This window comes from Pan troglodytes, chromosome 4 (genome assembly GCF_028858775.2).
Source record: "Pan troglodytes isolate AG18354 chromosome 4, NHGRI_mPanTro3-v2.0_pri, whole genome shotgun sequence".
Taxonomy (NCBI): domain Eukaryota; kingdom Metazoa; phylum Chordata; class Mammalia; order Primates; family Hominidae; genus Pan; species Pan troglodytes.
In genome coordinates this window covers 141,276,127-141,293,271 of record NC_072402.2, presented here as the reverse complement: position 1 = coordinate 141,293,271, position 17,145 = coordinate 141,276,127, and the positions used below count along the sequence as shown (strand labels likewise).

At 40.6% G+C, this 17,145-nt stretch overlaps 1 long non-coding RNA gene across 1 annotated transcript in view; it reads right to left on the bottom strand.

Moving 5' to 3' along the window:
* Window positions 1-16,631, bottom strand: part of LOC112209241 (uncharacterized) — a 37,016-nt gene extending 20,385 nt beyond the window's left edge. The window contains exon 1 of the long non-coding RNA XR_002943958.2: window positions 16,293-16,631. This is a non-coding gene — a long non-coding RNA (uncharacterized LOC112209241). The remainder of the gene's footprint in view (window positions 1-16,292) is intronic.
* Between the last annotated feature and the right edge of the window lie 514 nt (window positions 16,632-17,145).

The following is a 17,145-nucleotide window of genomic DNA, read 5'->3' as shown; positions in this document are numbered from 1 at the left end:
TTTGCTGGTAAAAGAAGGACTACCAGACTGCTGGGAGAGGAAACCCCTTAGCACAGTGTCCTAGGCATAGGGGCCATCTTTCAAAGAAGGGACCTAGTGAGCTACAGTAGATTCAGAAGATTCAGAAAGATTCTCAAATGGCCCTGCTTATGGAACTAGAGGGAGATAAGGAGTTCATCTCAGAATACAGGCTTCTTTTAGGGCCCCATTGAAAGTATGCATGTCCCAGCCAGGTCTTAAGTCACAGATCTCCTGTGAGCTTCAGCTAAGAGCTCTGATTGGTGCCTCAGCAGCTGGCAAATCAAAGGATCTGGCTGGGAGAGCAACTCTCCCTTCATCAGGCATTCATCCCAGTTTTGAGCCTCTGCTCTCCTTTCTCCTCTCTCCAGTAGGAATGAGAGGGCTTACTATTTAGTGAACTCAAATCCTTCATACTTTGAAGAATGCACATGTTCAGTATCCTACAAAGGTGAAATAAACACACACAAATCATTGCTACCTTGCAGTTTATAAAACCTTTCCTATCCGCAACTTCACATTTGTGAATTTAGTGCCCTTCACAATATGGGGAAGTCTAGCTCATTCTTTATTGTGGTGATGGCTGGATAGCCCAAATTAGCTGAAAATTTTTATTTTTAAATATATATATTTTTTTCAATGATATGTTTCTATCCCTAACAAAAGTACAGAGGTAAAGGAATACAATAGTTTACTTTATTACTAACATGGCTTTTCCTTTAACTCTTTTGTCCCTCCCCACGTATTTATATTATTTCCTTTACTTTTCCTTTTTCTTTTTTTTTCTTTTTTTGGCTTGTATTAAAGTCTCATTTTACAGTCTCTCTGCAAGGGCCCCTTGGTCATACTTCACTTCATTTTTTATGTAACCTGCTTAAGTTTAAAATGATCTGTTTTCTTAAACAGGGTTAGCACACATTATAATATGTTTCCTGGCACTCTGCCACTGCCCTGTCACCCAGCTCTCTGGATTTAAGGCTTGTTTCTTCAAGAATGTGCAGAACTATTCTGAAAAAAGAAAAAGAATTTGAAACTCTTCTTCCAAGAAAGGCATGCAGAGGGATTTTTTCATACCTGTACCATACAGAGGATGAGTACAGCATTTCCTTTGGGCAGTGAGAATATTCAAATTAAATAATACTCAGCCAGATTTTTCTACCCCCAATCTAAAGTATGTATCAGCGGAACTTCCACTGTGTGTCAACCCATGAGTTTCCCCAAGAAGTCCTTGTTTCATGGGTCTGGGAATTGAACCAAGTGAAAAAGACTTACTGATTTCTCCCCAGATTGTGAAAGATCTCTAAGTCCAGCTCTAAACAAATGTATAGCCAACACACATAGTCTTAAGTGTTTACTCAGAAAGCCCTACATATTTCATATTTTATGTCTGTTTTTCCATAGCGTGTGGTTTTTGTTTTTGTTTTTGTTTTGTTTTGTTGAGACAAGTTCTCACTGTTGCCCAGGCTGGAGTGCAGTGGCACAATCATAGCTCACTGCAGCCTCAAACTCCTGGGCTCAAGTGATCCTCCAGCCTCAGCCTCTGAAGTAGCTGGGACAACAGGCACACACCACCATGCCAGGCTAATTTTTAAAATTTTTTGTAGAGATGAGGCCTCATTACATTGCTCAGGCTGGTCTCAAACTCCCAGGTTCAAGCAATTTTCCCACTTCAGCTTCCCAAAGTTCTGGGATTATAGGTGTGAGCCACCACACCCAACCCTTATACACCTTTTAAAGTACAAAGGAAATAGACTCACTCTCTACTTAATTAATATACTGTAAATATCCTGGTAGGCAGAAAACAGAATTCCATGCATGGAGTCTAACTGAAGAGACTTTAATGAAGGAATTATCAATAGGGTAAATGAAGCCAATGAGGAATATTGAAGCTTCAGGGGCCAGCAACGGCCAGAAGATATTTCCACCCCTTAAGCTAACAAGAAAGGGGAGGAAAGAGTGTTGTGGGAGCCCTGTGGGAGCTGGAGCTGAGAAGCGAGGGCTGCCTGGCTGGAGCTAGGCTCGCAGCTCATGGCCAGATGGCAGTGGAAAGACAGAGAGGGAGTAGGGACAAAACACTCTGGCCCCTCTCTTCCTCCTCTGAATTTCCTGCTTCCATTGGCCAAACCCAGCCAGCAAAGTTGGCAGGTGAAGGAGCCCAGGGAAAGCAGTCCACAGATCAGCCTCCTGAGGCACAGAGAAAGGCAGTGGGGGTGGATGGCCCAGGGAATGGATGCTTGCAGTGGGCGCATGAAAAATAACCAATGCTGGGGTTAAGAGTGAACAGGTCTGAAATTTGCTGAAGATGATCTTTTTAGACAATCTAATTCTGTTCATGAGATTTTTGGTGTTGGCGGGGGGTGGTAAATGGCTTAATTTATTGTGAAGAAGCACTCTTGCCTTCTGAGTGAACTGGCCTTGCTAAGAGATATGAGCTGAATCCAATGCATGAGAATTCAGCGGACCTCACAGAGTCATAAAGTTTTTAAGCTGGAAGGAACCTTTTACAAAGCCTCTAACTCAGCCACTGTACTTTCGAGATAGGAAAAAGTAGGCTCATGATGAGTCTTCTTCCTTCCTTCCTTTCATTCATAACAAGACAATATTTGCTTGATTGCCTACTAAGTACTAGGCACTGTTCTGATGATGAGAATGCAACAGTGAACAAAATAATATTCTGCTCTCATGGAGCTTATGTTCTAGAGAGGCAATAAACATCAACAACAAAAAACATATGCTAGGTAAGAAGGGAATGTGTGCTATTAAAAAAATAAGGCAAAATAAGACAGTAGAGGAGGGCAAGAGATGGAATTTATCCTTTGTATGGTAGACATGAAAGACTGCTCTGGTTGGCACATTTGAACAGGGACCTGAAGGAGATAAGGGACAGGCCATGTGAACTTCCAGGGCAAGAACATTCCAGCCTGAAGGGCCAGGAAGCGAAGGGCCCCAAGGGGAGCATGCTTGGTGCTGAGCTCAATGAGAGAGGGTTGGGATGATAGGAGATGAAAGCAGCAGGCAAGCTGTGGGTCAGGCAGGAAGAGCCTTGCAGGCTTAGCGGAACACTGCATTTCATTTTCAGGGTGATAGGAAGCCATTGCAGGGTACTGAGCAGAGCAATGACATGATCTGATGTATATTTTAACAAGATCAGTCTGGCCACTGTGCAAGAATAGACTGAAGGGAGGCCAGGGGAAAAGAAGGGAGACCAGGGAGGAGGCTGTTGGAGTCATCCTGGAGAGGGAGGACAATGGCTGGGGCCAGCATGGAAGTGGTGGCATAGTGAGAAGGCATCAGATTCTGGATATGTGTGAACATAGAACTGACAAGATCTGCCAATGGAGGAGCTAGAGGGCAGTGAGACAGAGGAGTCAAGGGTGACCCCAAGCTTGTTGACCTGAATATTAGGAGAGATGCAGCTGACATTACTGAGCTTGGGAGAGGAGGAGGTTTGGTGGAGTAGGGGGATAAACAGGATTTAACTTAGAGACTTGTAGAGCTTTAGAGGTCCATTAAATGTCTATGCAAAAAATATATAAATACATATACATACATAGATACATATGGAGGTGCATGTGCGTGTGTGAAGCTCAGGAGAGGAGTTGATGCTTGAGCTACAAATTTGGAGATGGTATTTAAAGTCATAAGAGGATGAGATCATCACAGAGTGAGCACAGCTATAAAAGAGCAAGATTAGCACTGAGCCCTGAAACACACTAATAATATTAGTAACATTTATTCTTTTTTATTATTATTTTTACAGCTAACACTTGGCACTATATGCCAGGAACATAGTGCACTTTACATACGTTATCTTTTTTAATTCTCATAACAGTTATGTGAGAAAGTTATCCCCATTTTACAGATAATAAAATTGAAAAACAGAGGAATTAACCAGCCTGCTCAAGTCACACAGCCAATATGTGGCAAGGCTGGGAAGTGAATCCAGAAAATCTGACTCAAGATGAAGCAGTGAACCCAAGCTTACATAGCAAGTTTGTGACAGAAGATGTCTGACAAGCTTCTCTCTATGCTACGCTGCCTCTGCTGAGTAAGTTCTTTCACTTCCATGCAGAGGCACTCAAAAGTACAGAATCACGCTGGAACAATGGGCACCCAGATATCAAGTTTACAAATTTACAAATTTGATCTCATTTCTTCCTCCAACATGTTGAAGTTTCTGAATCTCTCTTTAGTGTCTCTCTGGTGCTAAGTATAGGGTCTTGCTCACAGGAGCTGCTCCATCACGGAGGACTGAGGACTAAAAGGCCACTGGGGATTAACTATCTCGCTTTGATGGTAGGCAGAGTGAGAAGGGAAGCTATATCCACATAGCTGAGGTTGTAAATCAAGGCTAGGAAGAAACCACCTTCTGGAAGTCACACAAAACAGAGGACTTCCTAGTTATATCTGTGACACATGGACCTGCCTAGGAGAATTAATTACAACTAAAGACATGAACTGGAAGGTATTCAGCATCCATTCTGGAGGTCTGTTTGGTGCTGATCTCTCTCGGGACATGGCCGTCTCTGCCCCAATCAGGGCCTCCTCTCAAAGAATGGCATTTTCTTGTGTTTTGTACCTAAGCTGGCAGCACAGATAGCATCACTTTGCCTTTCCACCACTAGCCTTCAGAGATGTGGCGGAACCATAATTGGAACCTTTCAAAGAGCTATTTGGATAAACAAACTGTCAGTTCTCAGTTATAAATAAACTGCTATCAGCCATCTGAAAGAGACAAAATGATAGCAGTGTACCAAAATGCAAAGGGACACGCACCTCAGAACGCCAAGCTATCCAAGACCAGTTGCGTAATCTGTAACTCCCACCACCTCCATTTCCCAAATGGATCTGGAGCGTGATGTAAGGAAAATAGCTCAGCCTTTGTGGTCAGACGGGTCTGGGTCTGAATTCTGTCTCTGATGTTCTTTAGTGGTGGCCTTGAGCTGGGTGTTTAATTCCTGAGAGCCTCATCGTCCTCATTTGTAAAGTGCGGAAAGGAGGAAATAATTCCTAAATTCATAGGGTTGCTGTGAGAAGATGAACAGAACAAATATGGAAGCAACACAGGAACTGGGACATGATGGTACTCAGTAAACAGTAGCTCTAGTGGTGACGATGATGTTGACGGTAACAGACACAGTGGTAATAATAATGCTGATGACAGTGGTGGTGCAAATGTCATCATCCAGCATTTGAGGACTTGTGCTGGGCCCCGGACTCTGTGGGATATAAACTGGAAGTCTCAGAGCTGCTGCTTCAAAAGAGAATAACAGTGAGATTAAACTAAAATGCTTGAAAACCTAACTATTTAACTGTTATTAACAACAATGAGAATATTTAATGTTTATTTAGTGTTTGCTATGTGCCAAGAATGGCCACAAGTAGTTTATATATATTTCATTTAATCCTCACAAAACCCTTTTGAAGAACGAAGGATAATTAGCTCTGTGTCAGATTAGAAACCCAGGACTCACAAAGGTTAAGTTCTGGATAAAAAAGCAATTGCTCACATCTTCTCTAGTAAAACTGAGAATCGTTGACTCCTACCACTGCATCAAAACACAGAGTGCATTATACCCTATGGTAACAATGGATCACTGTCAACATCTTCTACACATATCAATTTGCGATTTTTTGTGTACCCCCTTGTTCCTGGCAAGCAATATGCAAGAGAGACTAACTGTAACTGATGAGCCCCTGAAGAATAGTGATTCTGTCTGCCTCTGCAATACATAGCACTGGTTATTTCTTCAATCTTGCTATACTTTAAGAGAAAGAGGCAAATCTTAAATTTTTTTTGCTCATAAAATAAATCTTGCAAGGGCGCTGTTCTTTATAATGTCAATAATATTCAATGTTTACAGTAATGGATTAAAATCAATAGAGAAGGTGCTATTATCCTCATCTGACAAAAAAATAAATGGCACGGAGTGATGCAAGACTGTTCTAAAAGCCTAAACTGATATATTTTATCTTCTAACATATGTCATCCCTGCTATTGTCTGAAGAAAAAAAAAATAGCTGAGTACATGTTGAAAATGACTTTTTTTTTTATTTTAAAGGTTATTTTAGATGCCGCTATTACTTTTAAATGTAAGCATTAGTGGTTGGTGTTATTTACGGTTTATTCTGATGTGCTCATTTTCAGTGCCATTAAGCTATGTTATTATGATCCAGAATGTGTCATGTTATTAATCCCTCCAGAACAGACATCCTAGCTTGTTCACAACCATATTCCCAGAAGACCTAAGGCAGTGCTGGTATGATGGTTGCTCTCAATAAATGTTTTTTCTGGAAAAAAGAAAGAAATTGTAAATGTCCGATTTAGGGTCATACAGCTGGGAAAAGCTAAAGCAGGGATTCGAGCCCAGAGCATCTAACTCTAGACCCCAAGCTCATAACCACTGTACTATATTGCCTGCGTCCCCACCAGATGTACAGTAACTATTCTAAGAGGGAAGAGGTCAGCGTGCTCTGAGATGGTGAATATGTAGGGCTTGTGCTTATGGTTCTTATGAGAAATTCACACAAATTAATAAAAGCATGTTTGAGATGCATATCAGGATTTACGCCAGAGATGGCAAACAAGTAAATCAGGGAGATAGTTTGCCAGTCCCACACAGTATATCTAACATTTAAGATTGGGAGGTTTTATTTTACAAATACAGATTTCTTCCTTTTCTTAAAAAGTTGATGATCTAGAAAAACTGGATCGTATTCCAGATGACTTTAATGAACTGGATCCACTGTTGCCTGCAGCCCACGCGTGTGTTCTTGAGTTTGCCCAGTTCTCAGAACTCCCTGTTTATTTTTCCTGCAAACTTCACTTGTTTATACACCTTGCCTGGCCCCCGTAGATATTTGAAGGGCAACCTCCTGTGGAGGCTCACGCACAGGACTAGGGCATATTTCAGCTTGTAGTTAGCAAAGCAGAGGTCCTTGATCAGTAATTGCTACCACTGGAGAAAGTGAGGAGATCCTGGACCTCATGTGGACCAGGCCACCTCCACCCAGGGAAGATCAGTCTGTGGCTGCGTCAGCAGATGTTTTCTCTGAGCAGTTCCACCATCCACCATGAACTCCTGACCATCCATTGCCAGTTCTCCTTCCTGCCTTCCTTGCTAGCTGCTGATCGTTAGTTCCTTTCTCTCCATTGTACAGCAAGATTCTTACTCACTTCTCTTACCACCTATTGTTTTCATTGTGGGATTCCTGTTAAAGGTGTTCCAAAAAGTTATTTTTTCTTACTTAAAAATACCTTGTTTTCAACTTCCCACAGTAGTTCCCCAAGTTCATGAGAAAGCACGACCATAGCAAGCCATGAAAATAAATATGAGACCTCCCTTTAAGCCTTTTGTTGAAAACTTAGTGTGAGGCAGTTGTGCATAAAAATAGAAGAAAATATCTTTTCTGTATCATACTTCACAATTTTCAAGGCACAATTACATCTACTATCTAATTTGATCCCCCAAACATACCAGTGAGATGGCAGAGTGGAAGTAAGATGTTTATGTTTCAGAGGAGATTTCACCTCAGAACCAAAGTCCACATTCAAGGATCAATGATCAGTGGACAAGAGAATGCGGGTTAGTGCTTAGCCTGACCCAGAATGAATCACCACAAGTACAATGCAGCTCTCACCTAACCATAGATAGTTTACCACTTTATCAGGGACCTTTGCTCTGGAAGAACTGAAACTGAAGTGCAACTGCTGAGGACCTACTCATTGGACTTCCCTTCCTCACTTCTTACCTCTTTCCTTCCTTCTACAAGTGGCTATTGAGTACCCCTATGTGTCAAGCACTGTGCTAATCCCAGGCGACACAATAATGTCTGACTGTATAATGCCGAGAGAAGGTAGCTCAAACGCTACAATACTGCCACCTTGTACTCACATGGCTCTTTATGATTTTCAAAGCCATTTTGCAGCACCCCTGTGTGCTGAGTGTACAGCCATTTTATAGATAGAATTTAAGCTCAGAAAAGCAAAGTGACATACAGCTAGGAAGCATACAGCTAAGATTCAAACCTGGTCTTAACAATGATCTTTTCATTACTGCTACTACTGGCACCTACCAGTACCTGGCACATAGTAGGTGCTCAAGAAATGTATCCTAAACATAAATTACCATCACACTGCCTCTGAAAATGACTAGAAACATCTAACGTAACATTTCTCCTTCAAGGCCAAGAAAACAGGCCTCTCAGGAATCTTTCACACCTCTTGCTCAGTAAAAGCCAACAATGCCTGAAATTAATCACTATTATTTTCACCTAAAGCCACATATGAAGCTAGAGAGATATAAAACAAACACCTCTGCTGAGGAAGATAACTGCAGATAAAGCTTCTTTCTTACATTCGTTGACATTCTTGTTTGCCCAAGAACAATCAGTTAAGGAGGAAATATTTTTCCCTATCTACCTCAAACCAAATTCCAAACCCAAAGTCCAATATTGGATAGTAAGTAGTAAAGCAATTTGCTTAACCTTTTCATGCTCCTTTTCCCCAGCTGAGTTTCCAAGCCTAGCATGGCAAGGGCCCAAAGAGTCTCCTCTTCAATTTTTCTTCTATTTTGCAATTTGGTGGGAACAGAGGAGTGCGTGGGGAGCAGTTTGATCGGAAAACTATGGCTTGGTTTGGTTCCAATATCAGTACAGAAACAAGGGGGAGTGACTCAAGAACAAATTCTGTGGTTTGAACCTTCCCCATTGGAAGCCTGGCTGCCCACACTCTTCACTCTGGAATGGCCCAAGAGGATCTGCTGCCTGCTACGGCTCTAATTCTAGCCCACCCCTCCCTGCATAGGGCCTAGCCAGAGTCAATTCTCCCTCGGGAAAGGGCAATCTGGATGCTGGCAGGTAAAAGAGCTGCCATCTAATCCACCCAATTCACAGCCACCTCATTCCTTCTCTACTACTAGGCCCTCATTGTCCTTACCCTGTCCAACCACATCTCTACTGCTCCCAGAATCAATGCGTACACTGGAGTGATGCTGGAAGTGATAGACAAGAGCATAAATCCTGTAAAACATAGCATATGTGGCCATAGGAGAGTACAGCTTTTAGTGGATATTTAACCCTCTAGCCCACTGTCTTTTCCACTCTTACTCCCACCTGTTTCTCTCTCTCCTGTTTAAATCACCCAGTGTTTCTCAAAATGTAATCTCTGGACCAGCAGCATCAGCATTGTGATGGTTAATACTGAATGTCACTTTGATTGGATTGAAGGATGCAAGTATTGATCCTGGGTGTGTCTATGAAGGTGTTGCCAAAGGAGATTAACATTTGAGTCAGTGGACTGGGGAAGGCAGGCCCACCCTTAATCTGGTAGCACCATCTAATCAGGTGCCAACGAATATAAAGCAGGCAGAAAAACGTGAAAACAGAGAGACTGGCTTAGACTTCCAGCCTACATTTTTCTCCCATGCTGGATGCTTCCTGCCCTCAAACGTTGGACCTCAAGTTTTTCAGTTTTGGGACTCGGACTGGCTTTCCTTGCTCCTCAGCATGTAGACAGCCTATTGTGGGACCTTGTGATTGTGTAAGTTAATACTATATATATATGTATGAATATATTCATATATATGTGAATATATATATTCATATATATACGTGAATATATATATGAATATATTCATATATATATGTGAATATATATATGAATATATTCATATATATGTGAATATATATGAATATATTCATATATATATGTGAATATATATATATATTCACATATATGAATTTGTCAGAAATGCATACTCTCAGACCCCACCCCAGACCCACTGAATCACTCAGGGTGGGGCCCAGCCATCTGTGTTTTAGCCAGCCCTCTATGTGACTCTGATGCACACTCAAGACTGTGAACCACTGGTTTAAACAATTTCTCCCTTCCACTGGGTATTATTCTTCTAGATCTCCTTACTGACATCTATCTTCTCATACTTATATAAATGGACAAAGATTTTGTAATCACACTAATAGAGTCTGCAAACTATAATCTTCCATATGAGGTGAGAAGAAATGTCAGCCTCTGAAAATTCAGCTAAAAGTAGCCAGTAAGGTGTCATGAGTTCAGAGAACATTAACTCTGATATCAGATGGCTCTGGGTTCAAGTTCATCAAATGTTCAAATCCACCACCTGCTGGCTGTGGGATCTTAGGCTAATTATTCACCTTCTGGACATTGCCCATAAAGCATAGATAAAGACATCCGTGTTATAGGGTTGTTATGAAGATTAAGTGAAGTAGCACATGGGAAGTGCTTGTGACATACAGTAGCCGCTCAGGAAACATACTCATCTTCCTCCTCACCCCACCTCCAGTAAAATTACAATAAAAATATACTCAGCTGCACATTGATGTTCTTCCTTAACTCTCCCAAGTCTTTATCAAGGAAATAGGAGATCTCCTGAGGCCAATCAAAAGACCAAATTATCTCTCTGCCTGTTGTCAAAGCAAGGTGGCCAGCTTTTATGCTCGGGATTAGAACATGACCAATATAAGTGGGAAAACCTAGTCCTTTTATTTTATCTAATCTAATGATGACTGGTTTTGGAAGAAGAGGGAAATGAGCATGAAATCTAGTGAATGGGGATTTTGTGTTTAAGAATTTTTATTCATCCAAAACTATCCAACAGAAAGAAAGTGTGACAGATACTTTATCACATGAACTGACTTATTTTTGCTTCTACGAAGGAGTAGGCCTGGTGCAGTGGCTCACGCTTGTAATCTCAGCACTTTGGGATGCCAAGGTGGACAGATCACCAAGGTCAGGAGATCAAGACCATCCTGGCTAACACGGTGAAACCCCATCTCTACTAAAAAATACAAAAAATTAGCCAGGCATGGTGGCACATGCCTGTAGTCCCAGCTACTGAGGAGGCGGAGGCAGAAGAATCACTTGAATTCAGGAGGTGGAGGTTGCAGTGAGCGGTGGTCGCACCACTGCACTCCAGCCTGGGTGACAGAACAAGACTCTCTCTCAAAGAAAAAAAAAAGAAAGAAGAAAAAGAAAAGAAGGAGCAAAGGAGTTCAAAGATTTTCCATAGTCTGGACAAAACAGCACTTAAAAATATCCCATTCCCTTTGTGCTGAATCTACACTAATAATTTAACAGTTATTGACTGCTTACTACATGCCTGATCCTAAGCTATTAAATGATACATATGCATTTGTGCACTGAATCCTCAGAAGTAATTACTATCACCCCCTCTCCCAATGTAAAGATGAGAAAACTGAGATTTAGAAGCTAAAGGTAACTTGCCTAAAATCACCAAGACCTAGACTCTGAGGTCCTAGTGCAGAGTCTGCACTCTGAACCACTAAACCTCCAATTACTAATTCAGTTTTTCAGGTAGCTCTATACAAGAGAGTGGCTCTCCTGAGTAGTAGAAACCAATATTCTACCCATTGGAAAGTTTTGTGACCCCACTACCAATCAGTCAGTCAGCATTCTGATTTATAAATCTGTCGCCTGTTAATTTCTTTATAAGTTAGTTCCTGGTAGAGTGATAAACTCAGGGACAGCTGATTGAATGAAGCTTTATAAGCTGCGAAGGTGAGGCTTAGGTTCTGTCCTGAGCTTACCCAACCAAGGAATTGCCTACCCAAGCAGGCCCGCTGGAGGCAGCTAGCCAGCCAGCCAGCCAGTTGTCTTCTTTCATACCACTGTAAATGATTCAATCACAGCTCACATAATACAGACAATTCAGAGAAAAATGTAGGATGATTATGTTGGAAGAAGCAGGAATCTAGGAGCTTTAAGGATATAGTAGAGGTGAATGCAGCCAGAAATTCTAAGTTAATGATGGCAAGTAGGTTTCATTTTATGTGACAAATCTAATCAATTGGTGGTAGTGAATGCCTAGGGCTCTACATTGAGAAGGATTCTGATGCCACTTCTGGGCTATACAGTAGAGAATGCCACGATTAATTGGCAGTGTCTGCCATGATCACAGGCAGGCATGGGGGCCCATATGTCATATATTTACCATATGTGTGCTGGAGAATGTCATAATTAGCAGTGTCTGCCATGATCACAGGAGGATTATGTCATATATTTACTATCTCTTAAGTGTTAGAATCTCAGTTGATATTGATCATTATATTGAATGTAGCATCCAATTACATTTGAGTAGAAAATAACGTGTTTTCAAAAATATTTACCAATAATAAATTGTATGAAATCACTGCACTATGGGCTGATTCCTGCTGATGCACATGCAAACTTGTAATTACTTTCTCAGTACTTCTATCCTTTGAAATTAGTGTCCACCTCAGTATGGTAAAAAGAAAAAGAAAAAAATTATTTCAGTGTAGGAACTTTGGGAGTTTATCTCAAACCTGAATTTTTTTGTGAACAGAAGAAGGTGTTGCTTTGGGGACATGGATCTGTGTATCCAACATCACAAAATCATAAGTTAAACTTTTTTTTTTTTTTGAGACGAAGTTTTGCTGTGTCACCCAGGCTGAAGTACAATGCACGATCTCGGCTCACTGAAACCTCTGTCTCCTGAGTTCAAGCAATTCTCTTGCCTCAGCCTCCCAAGTAGCTGAGATTACAGGCGTGCACCACCACACCTGGCTAATTTTTGTATTTTTAGTAGAGACAGGGTTTCACCATGTTGGTCAGGCTGATCTCAAACTCCTGACCTCAAGTGATCTACCTGCCTCAGCCTCCCAAAGTGCTAGGATTACAGGCATAAGCCACTTTGCCTGGCCCACAATTTAAATATTTTAAAGGGGTAAAAAGCACAGTTTTTTTTTAATTAAAATCCCAAGAGGACCCCCACATATATGGTCACCAAATTTCTAACAATAGTGTTATTACTCTGCAATAGGGAAAGTAGATATTTATAACAAACAGTGTCAAGTCTATTGAATTCCCATATGAGAAAAAAAAAGAAGGAAAAAAGAGTACTGAACCCACCTCACACGATTTATAAAAATCAACTTCAGATATGAAAAGAAAAACAATAATCTTTCAAACGATAACATAGGAAAATACTTTCATCACTTCAGGATAAGCAATATTTTCTTAAATAAGACATTAAAAGTACCAACCACAAGAAAAAGATTGATGAATTGAACTATATTAAAATTTAAAACTTCTGCTCATCAAAAAATATTATCAAGAGAATGAAAAGACAACCTGCAGTGTGGGAAAAGATATTTGCATACAAATATCTATATATTCTGTGTTTCCAGAATATATTTACATTTTAAATTCACCTAAATCAGTCAGATAATCCAATAAAAAAATGGGCAAAAATATTTGAGCAGCTACCTCACAAAAGAGGATATGAAACTGGCCAATATAAGAGCTCAACATCTTACTCATCAGAGAAATGCAAATGAAAAGTACAATGAGATAATGCAATGCACCCACCACAGCAGAACTGCTAAATTTTTTAAAAGGAACTTGTAATCACAAGTGTTGATGAGAATGTATAGTGACTGGAACTCTCATATACTGCTGTGATGTAAATTGGTACAATGTTGAAACTGTTTGGCATTACCTACTAAAACTAATGCATATGGACATTATGATGTAGCCACTTTCACTCTTAAATATATAAATAACAGGAAGGTATATATATATGCACCAAAAAACATATGCAAGAATGTTCATAGCAGCATTATTTGTAATAGCAAAAGTCTGGGAACAGCACAAATATTCATCAACAATAAAACAGACAAATATATTATGGAATATTTATACAATGCAATATTATACACAGCAACAAGAAGAAATGTCTGCTCCACACAGCAACATGGATGAATCTCACAAGCATATGGTTGAGTAAGTATAATAAAAGAAGCCAGACACCAAAGAGTGCATACTATATCATCTGCATCATTCCATTTATAGAAACTCAAGACCAAAATTTATTGTAATAGAAGTCAAAAGAACAGTTTTGTTTGGGTGAGATAGGAATTCATCTGGGTTGCTGAAAATGTTCTATCTCCTTATTTGGATGGTGGTTAGGACACTGATTTCATTTAAGGAATTGATCTGTCATGACAGAGGTCAGAAAAGTGGGAATAGTGCATGTGAATGGAGCATAAGTGGACTTCCGTGAGCTGCTGATGCTGCGCGTCTTGATGTGGGTGTGGTTACATGGCACTCACTCTATACACGTTCTTCAAGCTACTCGCTTATGGTTTCTCCCGATTTCAGTGTGAATTTTTTATTTCAAAAAAGCTTTTACTTTAAAAAAAAAAAAAGTACTGTATACTGCATTTGAGGGAGAAATGGCACTAAATATCCTAAATAATATGGACTGATCATCTATCTTAACTGGAGATAACAAGAATAGAAAACATTTATTGAGTATGTAATACGCATCAAGCACTGTGCTAAGCACTTCACATGGAAGCTGTCATTTAATGCTTCTGTTTCCCATGAAGACTGGTCCTACTACGATCCACATTTTACAGATGAAGGATCTGAGGCTTTGCTAGCTCAAGGGACTTGCCTGAGCTCAAACAGCTAGTAAGTAGAAGAGCTGGGACTCCAGCCCTGGTAGTCTGTCAAATAGAAAAATGGACTTCAAATAATGTTTCTTATAAAAGGAAAAAAAGAAAAAGATGGGCATGTGCATCCCTGCTCTCTGGCCGTATATGTGCTTAGAAAGCTGCCCACTGTCTGCCTGCCCAGTGGGTTCACCCTCAGCTGCTCAGGCCCAACAGAAAGATACTATGAATTGGCTTTTCCTTCACATGTCGTCAGCCTCCGGGACTGAGGAGAGGCGGGTTTGTTTGCTTTGGATCTCAGGGAAATACTGTGGCCAGCACTCACTGGATTTCCTGTAACTGGAAAAGAGTGAGGTAATGATATTCGACGAGGGTGGAAGACAGGCCTCACCATGAGCCATGTGTGAAACCACCCTGTGTTATGCCAGGCCTCAAACAGGCTCTCAGCCCATTCTACCATGCATTAACAGGACACACACCCCTTCACACCCCCTCTTCAAGCCCTCTTGAGACTCCTCTCTTCTAAGAACTCCATGATGGAAAATACTAACATTTGGTTCATTCCAGAGTGCTGCCTTTCACCAAGAGCTTAGAGTTGCTTATCAACTAGATACATTTCCCTGGTCCGAGTTGGGAGGTAAGATGGGGCACTTTGCCTGGAGAAGTTCTGAAGAGATTTTTCGGAAACCTCGTGAGTGACTGACTTCTGTTATTTCTTCAAGTCTATAAATAAACCCAAGTAAACCCAGCAGGTAATGAGGTTCTGGGACTCAGAGAAGAGTTCTAGCATTTGCTGATCAGAATCTTCTTCCTAAGCACATGGAGAAGTAGGAGCGAGACTCAGGAATGGAGCCTTCCGCTCCCCGCAGAAAGGTAAGCATGGTGTTTGAGCAGTAGGAGGAGATCTGACAACAAAGGAAACCAGGAGCTCCACTGTCAGTTACAGACCCGCTGAACAATTCAGTTCCCTTCGTCCCCCTGCAATCCAGAGTAATTCTGTGGGTTTCTATTCTTCCCACCAAGAAGTCCTCAAGTGCCTTATGGAAGTCTTACAAATATTCCTAGAAAAATCACCAAGACCCACAGATTCTCCTCAGCCAGAAATTTTCCATTGGGCTCCTCTGCATTTACACTACATTGATCCATTCTCATCATTTATCCACTCGTCCATGTTTTATCAGTTCATTTATGGGTTCACACTGTCATTCATTGAACAAATGTTTCTTGTGTACCGACTATTTATTTGGGGAAATCAGCTGTGAAGTAGAGACATTCTTCTTCTCTTTCCTAAGTCACATAGTTAAGTGTTCCTTATTCAACTTTTACATATAATTATACATCTAGATAGCATTTATTGAGTGCCTAGTGGACACTGTTCAAACCATTTTATATGTATTACCCATCCTCACAATACTCCAGGAATATTTCTATTTTATAGGTGAAGAAACTGAGGCAGAGAAGCTAAAAGTAATTTCCCTTAGGCTCCATAGCTAATAAGTTACACAGCTGGGATTTAAGCCAGGAAGTCTTATTCCACAGTCCATGCTCTTAAACCAGTTAATATGTCTATATAGAGAAATAGGGGGAAAATCCTGGAAGGCTATAATCAAATGTCAACCAAAGTTATGTTGTTATTTGGAGGTAGAGAGAGGGTAGAATGACTAGTGATCTTTATTCTTTCTTCTTGCTATATATTCTATTTTACGATCAGAAAAAGTTGAGGAAGCTATAAAAGCAGTTAAAGAGCAGGTCTGTAGGAGTGAGGCTATTCAAGGGTAAATGATGGGGGATGAGCTTACATTCAGTTGAAGGTCTCACAGATAAGGACATCGTTCCCTGGAGAAGTACCACCTAAAAAGGAGATGCATCTTGGCTCCAAGATTTGTTCAGTTCCTCTTCTCAGCCTGTAAGCCTTTTTAGTGACATTGCCTGGTATTTACTAATAGGAAGATTCTAAAACAGGTAGGATTTTTAGTGACCGTGCCGGCCGCCTGAGAACAATGTGTGCTCAGGGAACAAACATGTTGCATAATCACCAGCCCAGAGAAGGTTAACTGCATAAAAATACCTGCTTCAGAGCAAGGCTTGGTGTCAGCTCAGTCACTATGACAGGTTACCAGTGACCCAGGCTGCAGATGCCTTCTTGCCCCAACCATCACCCTGCTGTGAAGTAAACAATTATGTTATTTTCATTTCAGTGACATTCTCATTCCCATGTCAGTAAGTTTGTTTATTTACAGCAATAATGATGAGTGCTGATTCATTTGCTCAAAGGGAAAAACATCTAATTAAACATTTATTTTGTTTCAGGTATTATGCCCTTTGGTTCACTTAATCACCAAAGCAAATGTATGATATAAAATATGACCATCCCCATTTCATATAGGAGAAAACTAAAGCTTGGGGAGGTCACATAACTCATCAAATAACAGTTTTCTAAGAGATGGTATGATAATCAAACTAACCTTTTTAAAAATTATCTATTTGAGTATAAATAGAAAAAAATGCCATAAAACAAAATGCAACTCATGCATTGCAGACGTTGAAAATGAAGGTGTTAAGGAGGACACCCATTCCTTTGAGAGTTCATTTGCTTTTCATGAAGTAGGCCTAATACCTTCTTTGTTTACTTAATGATATTTTAAAACCAAG